The sequence below is a fragment of the Chinchilla lanigera genome, unplaced genomic scaffold, assembly GCF_000276665.1.
Source record: "Chinchilla lanigera isolate Chin_1 unplaced genomic scaffold, ChiLan1.0 scaffold00012, whole genome shotgun sequence".
In the NCBI taxonomy this organism is placed as follows: domain Eukaryota; kingdom Metazoa; phylum Chordata; class Mammalia; order Rodentia; family Chinchillidae; genus Chinchilla; species Chinchilla lanigera.
In genome coordinates, this window is record NW_004955413.1 from 9,480,508 (window position 1) to 9,491,489 (window position 10,982).

The following is a 10,982-nucleotide window of genomic DNA, read 5'->3' on the forward strand; positions in this document are numbered from 1 at the left end:
TCTCTCTCTCTCTCTCTCTCTCTCTCTCTCTCTCTCTCTCTCTCGCTCTCTCGCTCTCTCTCTCTCACACACACACACACACACACAGAATAAGACTTACTTCATGTTGAGATCTTGGCTATGCTTTTTGGATAGTAGTTGCTGCTGCTGCCTTGGGGTTCATGGCACTGTACAGAGAAATTATAGCTCTGGAAAGATGCAAGTTCTCTCTGAAAGAGATGACACCATGTTTGAGCAGGTCAATATTTACAGCAAAGTCGAAGGAAGTACTGTATAAATTTGCCACTGAGAGAATTACTTAGAAAAGTTTTCTACTTGTATAATGTGAGAACTAGAAGAGAAACATTATCTAGCACTAACCCTCTCACTTTACATGTGAGAAAGTGAGAGGTTAAGTGGCTTACCCAAGATTGCACAGCTAGTTAGTGACTAAACTGGGAAAAGAAACAGTATTCCCAGTTCTCAGTACAGCATTCTATGCTCCTCATCTAAAAGGTTTACGTTTTGAGTTTAAAAGCTTTCTTTGGGAGAGGGCAGTACTGGAGATTGAACCAGGGCCTTCTCACTGAGGTACATCCCAAGCCCTTTTTTATTTTTTATTTTGAGACAAAGCCTTCCTAAGTCATAAAGTCACCCAGGCTGGGCTATGAGCCCTTGACCAGTATGCTGAAAGCCTTAGATTCAATCCCCAGCACTGTGAAGAGAAAGAGAGAAAGAAAGAAAAGAGAGACAGAAAGAAAAGAAAGGAAGAAAAGAAAAGGAAGAAAGAAGGAAAGAGAAAGAAAGAAAAGGAAAGAAAAGAAAAGGGAGAGAGAAGGAGGGGGGAGGGGGAGGGTAAGTGGAGGAAGGGAGGTGAGGAGAGGAGGGAGAAAGGTTGGAGAGGAAAGGAGAGCAAAGGAAGAAAGAAAACAGGTGGACAGCCAAGAAGAGTAAACAGCAGTAACACTGTATGTTATCAGTATATATCTGATCTTGTGGTAGCACATTTGCAAACAGACATAAGTTGCAAAAACTGGAAGATTTTCCACTTACTGATTTGGCAACCATTTTTAAAATGGGTAATCTTATGATTGAGTCAAGAGAGTGAAGAAACAGTCTTTCTCAATACCACTGATGAGACTACAAATTGGTATAACTTTTCTGGAGGGCACTTTGGCAATATGACTTCAAAAGACTTTAAAAATGCATACACAGCAATTCCACTTTAAGAATTCGTCTTAAGGAAATTATAGTACCATTTTTAAAGACATGAATAAGGATGTTAATTGTTATTTAAAATAATACCTGGCATTTATAAAAGTTACCTCATTTATTTGAAATTTATTGAAAATTACCTTATGTAATGCTCAAAACCACACTGTTACCTCACATTTACAGCTGACTTGCTCAGAGTGGTATTGAAAATGGAAGAACTGGGATCAGAATAACGTGCACTACACATCAAGCCGAATCAAGGTCATGGGATTTTACAGGCTGTCTCACAGGGTTTGGGTTTATTGCAAAGGTAAGCAATGGGGGAGGCACTGAAATGTTTAAGCAGGAAAAATAACAGGATCAGATACGCATTTTGCTATGTAAGGAAAGGTTTGTAGGGTACATGCTTCGCATGCAGAAGACCTCGGTTTCACGCCTCAGAACTCATTTGGCAGAGCAGATACGAAGCAAAATAAACAACTGTACAAGTTAGAGAACTAAATGAAAATGGAGAGAGGACTGTTCAGGAGACTGAAAAGCTAGAATCAAAAGGACTGGGTGTCCTATTATAAGCTGTGAAGGGGAAAGGCATGTCAAGGATGACTCGTAAGTTTCTGACTTGAGCGAAAGGGCGGATGGTACTACTGCTTACCAGCTCAGAGGAAAGACAAAAACATTTGAAGCATGTTGAGTTCAAGGGGCTCATGGAAACTTACTAGGAGTTGGCTATTGCATTCAGGACTCTGAAGGTCACAGGCAATGTCTGGGCAGGAGATAAGGATTTGCGATTTGCTAGCCATTATTTACTAGCAGTCATGGCCAGGGATGAGATCACAGGGTAAAGAAAGAAAAAAAGTTGGGAGTCAAAGGAATAGTGAGGTTTATGGACACTCATGTAGAGGCTGGGAAAGAGAAACTGGAGACTTAGAAAGGAAAGCAGTGGAGATGCTTGTTACGGAAAGCCAAGGGGTTTCCAGAGTGCATTTCCAGCAGGTTAATGCCTCAGGGAAGCCCCCATAAGATAAGGACTAAAAAGTCTTTCATTGATTTAGCAATAAAGTAACCCCACAGAGAGGGTGGTTTCACTGAAGACAATCTTGCCCTGAAAAGATTTCAGTGATCTGAAAACAGGAATGAAAAGGAAGAGAATGAAAACAATGAAATATGAACTATTCTAGCAAGAAACTTGAGCATTTTTTCAGAGGCAAAAAATAGAATAATATCTAGTTAGAGACAGAGGTAGAACACTTAAACCCTACAAAGATCCTAATGACCTGATAACCTGTCTAAAGTTCTGTGTTTTATTTTAATCAAGCAATTCATAGTAAATGTAAAGAAAGGAGAATTTCTCAGTTGCAGTCTCAGGAGAGTTACAGATGGTCTTTAGCAACCTACAACCCAAACTTCATTTTCAATGTAGAAAATAATATTGGGGTTTCTGTCAAGGGTATTTTGACAAAACTTTTAATAACTAGAATAAAATATTAAGAGCAAAAGAATTATCGTTTCTAACATTAGTTATATTCATCTTTTAAAGGGCTGGAAAGTACTTTTATAACCAGAAAAAAAAAAAGATGATGGTGGTAGGGAAAAAAGTAAAATACACAAAAGTCTAAAAAGGATTTCATAGCAATGGCTTGTACTCTTTCTTGATTGTTGATTGACAAAAACATAAAAGTTTTCGATTCCTGGTACCAGAAAACAAATAAATAAACAAACAAACAAACAAACAAAAACTAAATGATGAATCCTGTCTAATTTTGTGTCATCTCTCTAATTTTTTAAAGGCTTTTTTATACAGCTGTCACAAATTTCAGCATAAAATTAAATTTAATTCACTTTGGTAAATAAAGGTCTTATGATATCTTTAGTAGAAAGTCTATGCAGGAATTAAAAAATTAGAAAATGGGAAAAAGAATGATACAACAGCCAAAAAAATGTGAATCCTTAGTGTCAGTGAATTTTGCTTCTTTTATCTGACCCTAAAGGAAAATAATTGGAACAAATATGGTGATGTTCTTTTTTCTGATATAAAAAGTATGTTTTTAAAAACTGGTGTCTATTTTTGAAGCCCACTCATAAAAAATTTTTTCCATTTCTTAGTAAACACAGGTTTCAGTGTGTTCAGTTTTTAAATTCTCAGCAGCTTTCTTGACTTAACAATGACAACATCCAATGAACAACAGCTAGCTTTATAAATGTAAACATTTACCTTTAGGAATAATCTTTACCCAGTAACTGAATTGCTTGTACTTTTTAAAATTTGTGAAAGTCAACTTTTTATGTCTTGACCAAAAAAAAAAACAACAAAAAAAAATCAACTTCTGTTTCTTTACATTAGGTCACTAAGTTTTAGGAATATCTCTAATAAGTTTTCCTTTTTTTTTTTTTTGAGACAGGGTCTTCCTAACTTGGCTAGGCTAGGCTCAAATTTGCAATCCTCCTGCTTCAGCTTCCCTCAGTGGTGGGATTATAGGCATGTGCTTCTTCATCCAATGAGCCACTACTGTTTTCAAAACCTAAAAATTAAATGGAATTTGAAAATAAAATAATAGCACCATATCAAATCAAATACCAACAAACAGCTCTTTTGTACAAAATATATACTTGGTTTTTTACTTATTAACAACTCTTAACAATATTATTTTCTTTCTTATTGAGCCTGAGAAGACTAGAGTTTGCTCAAAGACACAAAGCTAATGAATAACAAGTTAGGATTCAAATGTTCCCATAAAGATACTTTGCCGAGAAGATAAACAAAAATACAAAATATTAGTAGTTTAGAATACCACTAACACAAGTCACTATCTTAGAATGGGCCTCTGTGATGGTCAGATTTCTCATTCAGATATGCACAACAAAAGTTGGAAAAAAGTTGGGCATGGTGGCCCAGTCCTGTAATCCCAGCACTTTAGAAGGCTGAGGGAAGAAGACTGCAGTTCAGATCTTGCCTGGAAAATTTACCAAGACCTTATCTCAAAATTTTAAAATAATAAAATGAACTGGGAGTGTAGCTCAGTTGTGAAAGCCTTGGGTTCAATCTTAGGCATCGTAAAAAAAAAAAAATGGAAAACAACTGGAGCCAGAATCAGCCAGCTATGGATTCCAACTCTGTCACACACTGGCTGTGTGACTTGAGAGAAACTTAGTTTCCTCATCTGCAGTATGAAGGTAGTGAAAACCAACCTCCCAGAGTTATGTGGTTTATATGGCCAAGTAAGGCACTGGGTATAATGCATGGCATACAAAATAATACCACATACTGACTCTTTCCTTCTTAAGAAAAGCTGTATGTAGAACTGACTTAGATCTTGAACGATAGTGTTGGATATTTAAAAAGAATAGAGATTCCAAGAAGAGAAAATAAGCCCAGTCAGAAACACAGCAGGGAAAAATGTGTTTAAAATAGTTTAACTGAAGCAGAACATTTGAATTTAATAGTATAAAATAAGCCTGGAAAACAGTTTGGGGCCAGATTACATCAGGCCTGGCCAAAGAGTTTAGATGTTATAAGTAGCAGGGAATGATGGAAATTTTGGTTCTTCTTACAAATTATGCTTTATTATCCTTGTTTTTTCTACTGTAAAGCCACAGTGTTCATTGTAGAAAGTCTGTAAGAAGTGTAAAGAAGAGACTATAGCTGGGTGTAGCGGTGCATGCCTGTAACCCCAGCACTCTGGGACCCTGAGGCAGGAGGATCAAAAGATTAAAAAGGCTGGGAATATAGGTCAGTGCAAAAATCTTGGGTTCAATTTTTTTTTATTGTTACTGTATGTCATTTAATGTCTTTTCTCTTTTCACCCTCAACTTTATTGAGGCATAATTGAAAATAGAAATTATATATTCAAGGTGTACAATGTGATGCATATATATACATGCATTTATACATATTATATTTTATATATAAATAGGCATAGGTTTACTTTCTTGTCGCTGGCAAATAATACCTATCACCCACAACTTAAAGGAGGAAAGGCTGACTTTTTGGCTCACAGTTTGTAGAGGTTTCAATCCATAACTTGGCTGGCTGCAAGGCAGGGTAGTGTGGCAGAGGATAAATAGCTCATGGCATGGTGGCAAGCAGAGACAGAGATCAAGGGAGGAGGGAGGCGGATAACCCTTCCAGGCCATGCCCCTAGTGACCCACCCCTTCCAGTCAGATATGGCTATCATCACATTTAGTTATAGACTAATACCACATTACATTTAGCTTTTACATTTAGCAGTAAACTCCCAACATCACATTCAGTTACAAACTCATCAGTGCGTTAATCCACTGATGAGTATCATGACCCATGATCCAGTCATATCCCAAAACCCCACCGAAGGGCATGAGGGTTTGAAGGGACATCTAGATATAAACCATAGCTTTCCACCCCGGCCCCCAAAAGACTCACGTGCATCTCTTTATGCAAAATGCATTTAGTCCATCTCTAAGAGTTGCCAAAGTCCTGTTTCAGCTTAAAAGTCCAGGTCTAAAGTCTCCTCTGAGATTTAAGGCAAAGTTTTTTCTGTGACCCCCTATAAAAATAAAAAATAAATGTAAACACTGTTGACATACAAAGGCACAGGGTAAATATTCCCATTCCAAAAGAGAGAAGTAGGGTGACAGAAAGGAATGGGACCAAAGCAAGACTGAACTCCAGCAGGGAAACCATTACATCCCATAGTTCCATGTCCAGTGTCCTGGGCAATCCATGGAAATATGTGTACTCCAAAGCACTCAGGCCCCACCACCACTTGGGCAGCCCCACCCCAGCTAATAGTTTTAACTCTCATAGCCTCTCTCAGGCTGGTTTTGGTCACTGCTTACAGCTTTCCTCAGACTCTCCATGTTCCTGGCTTCTCCAGTTTCTTGAGATTTCTACTGCACCTTTGGCATCACTCTCACTGCTTCACACGTTTCACACATTGTCCTCTCAGGGGCACACTGCCTGGCCTCCTAGGCCTTCTTTTGAAGTCTGGGAGGAAGCATTCCTAACCCCACAACTCTTACATTCTGCATGTATATAAAAGCAGCTCCATGTGGATGACACCAAGGTCTGCTGCCAGCTTGAGCAATAGCCGAGCCTTTTGCATCTTGCTGGTGGTTGCATCTTGCAGAGGCCTCTCAATGCCTGAATGGCTGAGCAGAATGAATTATGGAGACTGAAGTCCCACTGCCTAGGTTGGTGCCATTCTGGAGCATGGTACCCTAGGACTGTCTTTTCAATGGAAAGTCTTACACTTTCCTACCATTGCACCCTGTGAAGGGTAGAGGCTTTCAGATTTCTCCCATGCCCTCAAGGCATCCTTTGTATTGTCTAGATCCAGAGTTCTTGACTTTTCATTAATGCTAATCTTTTTAGCAACCAAGGTCTCCTCTACTCCATTTTCACAGGACCCAACTTTCTTTCTGGCCTAGCACAAAACTTTCTAAATCATTCAGTTGTGACTTTTGCTCTTGATTTTCAAGGTGGAGCTGGCTCAAAGCCCCCAACAATACTTGTCCCACTGCCTCAACATTAGACTGCTTTGATGTTTTCTCCACCAAATTAATCAGTCTACTGCCCTTAATCTCGCTCTCCTGCAGAGTCTCAGGACAGGAGCAAAATGTAGACTTTTTTTTTTTTTTGCCAGAGCATAACACACATGGCCTGGAGTCCAACTGCTTATGCAGTCCTTGTTCCCAAATGATACCTCCTGAGCTTGGTCTTTTCCATCTGTCTTTTTATTAGCATTCTGGTCTCCTGAGCTCTGACCAGAAACCTCTCCAAACTTCACTGAGAAGCCAGTTCCAAAGCCTTCTGAACTCTACAATCAGACCGCATCACAGCAGTGATCCTACTTTTGGCACCAAAATTTGTCTTAGTTACTTTCTTGTCACTGAGGCATCATACAACTTAAAAGAAGAAAGGTTTATTTTGGCTCACAGCTTGTATCATCACACATTGTTACTATTTTCCTTAGTAGTGTTGTGATTTTTTCTTACCTTGTACATTTATTAATTTAATAATAAGGTTTATAAATACATGAAAAACACTAAGAACATTTATGCAGCTTTTCTCTTTATATGAAGATTTGCCTCTAAAAACTGGGATTGCTTACTTGAAATGGTCAGATGATCAGTAAGAGTTCCCCAAAGCTGAAATGAAGTTTAAACTACATATTTATGGGGTACAATGGTTGCCTATCTTTATTATATTTCTGTTCTACAGTTTCAACATATCATTATAACATTTCCTTCTTGTCCTTTTATTATAAGAAATTATTTAATTTCTCTAGAAAATATTATTATAATCACACTATCCCAAGATGACCTCTGAGGACATTTGGATATGTCTTCTACAGTGTAAGGGTTTGAATTTGGAGTAGCCTGGTGGTATAAAAGTAGGAGCTGGGGCAGTATACTCTGACCAAAGAATATTGGAAAGGTCTGAGGAAGGAGGTTATGAAACAAGGGAGACTATGTTGGGCTATGGCAACAATTCAGGCATAAGTCAAAAAGAAGCAAGACTGGTACAGTGCAGTGGACATGAATAGAAAGCAACAACCACAGAAAGTAACACAGAGGGAGAATCGAGAGGACTTGTTGATTCATGAGCTGTGGAAGGCAAAGATGAGTAATGTAAGATGATGCTAAGGTGTCACCTTTGGCAATTTACATAAGCTTTAATTTCCTCCGGTATAAAGTGGGGCTAGTAACTATATCTTCCTCAGAGGGTTGGTGGGAGAATTAAATGGATGACATCTAAAATGCTTAGCACAATAATTGGAACAGATTTTTAGTGAATATTAGCTGTTATTGTTTGTATAGCTGTTAAGTGACTGGTTTAAGAATAGCAAACTTCTTGGAAGAAATAGAAAAGTGAGGAAAGAGGTCTGATTGAGGTGGGAGAGGGACAGTTGAGCCGTATTTTAGACATGTCGTTTTTATGTTTATAGTGGACAGTCAAATAAAATGTTCAACAGAAAGCCAACACTGACTTATATGTTTCATAACTGGTGTGTTTTAGGAAGATTGCATATCCATGAAAAGCAGGCACTTAAAGAGTGGATGTCACGGCAAAGTATTATTTGTATGATATTCTCCCAGTCTTCACTTCTTTTCCTCCTCCTTCCCCCTCCTCCTTCTCCTTCTTCTTCTTTTTCTTGTTTGAAATAGGGTCTCACTATGATGTTCAGACTGGCCTTGAACTCACTGTGTTGTACAGGCTGGCCTCAAACTCCCTCTGCAATCCTCCTGCCTCAGCCTCCAAATCCTGGGTTTACAGGCATGAACTGCCACATCCAGCTCAGATTCTAAGTAGCAGATTCTGTCTGAACTAATGAGTGTTGATTGTCTGGCTGAAGATTCTTCAGGTAGGTTAGATATCAAAGTAACAAAGCACTTAGATTTGGGAACCAGATAAATCTGTTTTAATCCCAACTCTTGAACTATTTTTAAGAGATGGGAATCTAAGAGAGAGAGAGACAGAGAGACAGAGAGAGAGAGAGAGAGAGAGAGAGAAAGAAATGGGATCTTACTATGTTCCCAGGCTGGCATCCAATCCTGGATTCAAGCAGTCCTCCTTCCTCAGTTTCCAAGAACTTAGTTGGCACTACAAGCTAGACACCACCATGTCTAGCTTCCTTCCATTTCCTATTGCCTGGCCTTAGGAAAAACGTAAGAACAAACTCTCTAAATTTTAGTTTTCTTATTTATAAATGGAATAATACAGATTTCTACATCATAGCATGAATGGAATGATTATGCAGACCCTTTAAATGAAACTCTGTGTAAAACACAAGATGTGATATGAATACCAACTTTCACTGTTAATCCTATCTTTTCTTGAAGCCAAGAAATTATGTTTCTATTTCTTTATCATCCTTCATAGTGCTATATATAAGAATCACTCTCTACTAACAGCTGATCAGTTCGCTTACAGAACTGTGGTCCTCAGCTTCTCCCTGGGTCTCAGTCTCCTTGGGAACCTTGTTGCTCGTGGTGTATGAAACCCAGAATGCCAGCCAGCATTCCTGGGACAAGATTGGAGAGAGCGGGCCAGGGATATAGCTCAGTGGCACAAGTGCCTGTCTGCCAAGCGTAAGGTCTTGAGTTCAATCCCCGAAACAAAAAAAAAAAAAAAAAAGGAAAACGATTGGAGAGAGCCTCTGTATCTGTTTTTGTTTGGAGAGACTGCATTAGTTCTCTGTCATTGTTGTAAATAATGATATCCATTTCTGAGACTAAACTACTCCACAAGTCCCATGTAGTCATTTGCCAGTTACAATTCTTATTTCTTTAACAGAACCTTAACAGCAGTGTTTTCATTTTAGTTCGAGTTGGTGATTAATGAGCAGCAGAGTATGTCCTAAGAAGACAGGTGAAAAGTATCAGGTTGCAAGATAATGCATGTAAAAATATCAGAGATGGGACTTTAAAAAAAAAAGAAAGGGTAAAAGGACATGAGTACTATTTTTAATAAGAGTTCCAACAGTGTAGTTGGCAAAGGGCAAAATCCCAGTGCCTTTGGGTTTCCCTCTAAAATTCAGTATCTCTATTTAATAAGTTCTTTTATCTCACAATATACAAATGTGCTTGTAATAATTTGTCCAAATCTCCAGTGAAGGTAATTTGTATCTTAAAAATTTGTAGTTGGTCTTAATTTTTTAGAGTATAGGAAGTCAGCTTTAGTATATGATTGAAAGAAAATTTAGTTTGAAAAACAGAACAGGTTATTGCTAAATTGCTCTATGACTTTGGGAAGACACACAAGAGAAAGGAAAGACAGCCAACAAGTATTGAGTTTTGCACCCTTTTTAAAATTTTTTTATTTTTTGTGGTCTGTACTGGGGATTGATCCCAGGACCTTCGCACTGAGCTACATCTTCAGCCTCTTAAAAAGTTTGGTTTTCCTGAAATACTGAGACAGGGTCTCCCTATGTTGCTAAATTGCCCAGGCCAGGCTCAAACTTATGATCTTCTTGTGTCACCTCCCAAAGTACTAGGATCACAGGCACGTGCCATCCAGTTGGGCTTGGGCATCTATCATGGCTGACAGTGTGTTTATGTACATCACCTCACTTAATTTTCACAACACTTTTAGATAAATTCAGAGATGGCAACAGGCTCTTTCGTGATCACACAGCTAAAAAGTAGTAGTGCTGAGATTACAATCCAGTTCTACCTGGCTCCAAACACACACACTCTCTCTCTACCACCCTTTGCTGCTCTTCCCTGTTTCCTCATCTACGAAATATGACAGTTGAGTCAGATAATCTTTAATGTCCCTCAAGCTGCAGTTGTTTGCCCTTGGAGTTCTGAAGGAAAAGGAGTCAGGGAAGAGGCTTCAGGCACCAAGGTGGGACATCTTTCTGTCCTAAATTGGAAGCCTGGATCCACATGTCCTGTCTATACTATTCTGACTTCCTGTTCTGTGGGGGATGGCTGCTCTTATGCTGCTGAGGACACTTTAAAACCACTTTTAAAAAGAATCAAATCTTCTAATTCTCCACTTTATATGAATTTTCATTTCGAAAAACACATCTGTCAACACTTGTGGAGAATTTTGTTGTGCCCAACCCTCACTGAATTGTATTGTGAGACTCTGTAGAGGAGTAAAGGAGTCTAAGATATCAGCCAGGCATGGATGGTGACGCACACTTGTAATTCTAACTGTCTGGGAGGCTGAGGTAGGAGGATCACAAATTTAAGCCCAGGCTGAGCAATTCAGCAACTCAATGAGAGGAAGGAGGGAAGGGAGGGAGGGAGGAAGGGAGGGAAGAAGGGAGGGAAGGAGGGAGGAAGGAAGGAAGGAAGGAAG

General features: G+C 38.9%; 1 protein-coding gene across 1 annotated transcript in view; it reads right to left on the reverse strand.

The window, feature by feature from the left end:
* The window catches only part of Dusp16 (dual specificity phosphatase 16), a 76,803-nt gene extending 76,249 nt beyond the window's left edge, over nt 1-554 (reverse strand). Inside the window, exons 1-2 of the mRNA XM_013511424.1 lie at nt 405-554; nt 101-209 (exon numbers count right to left, since the gene is read on the reverse strand). The gene's annotated coding sequence lies outside the window, so the exon portion shown is untranslated. The remainder of the gene's footprint in view (nt 1-100; nt 210-404) is intronic.
* Between the last annotated feature and the right edge of the window lie 10,428 nt (nt 555-10,982).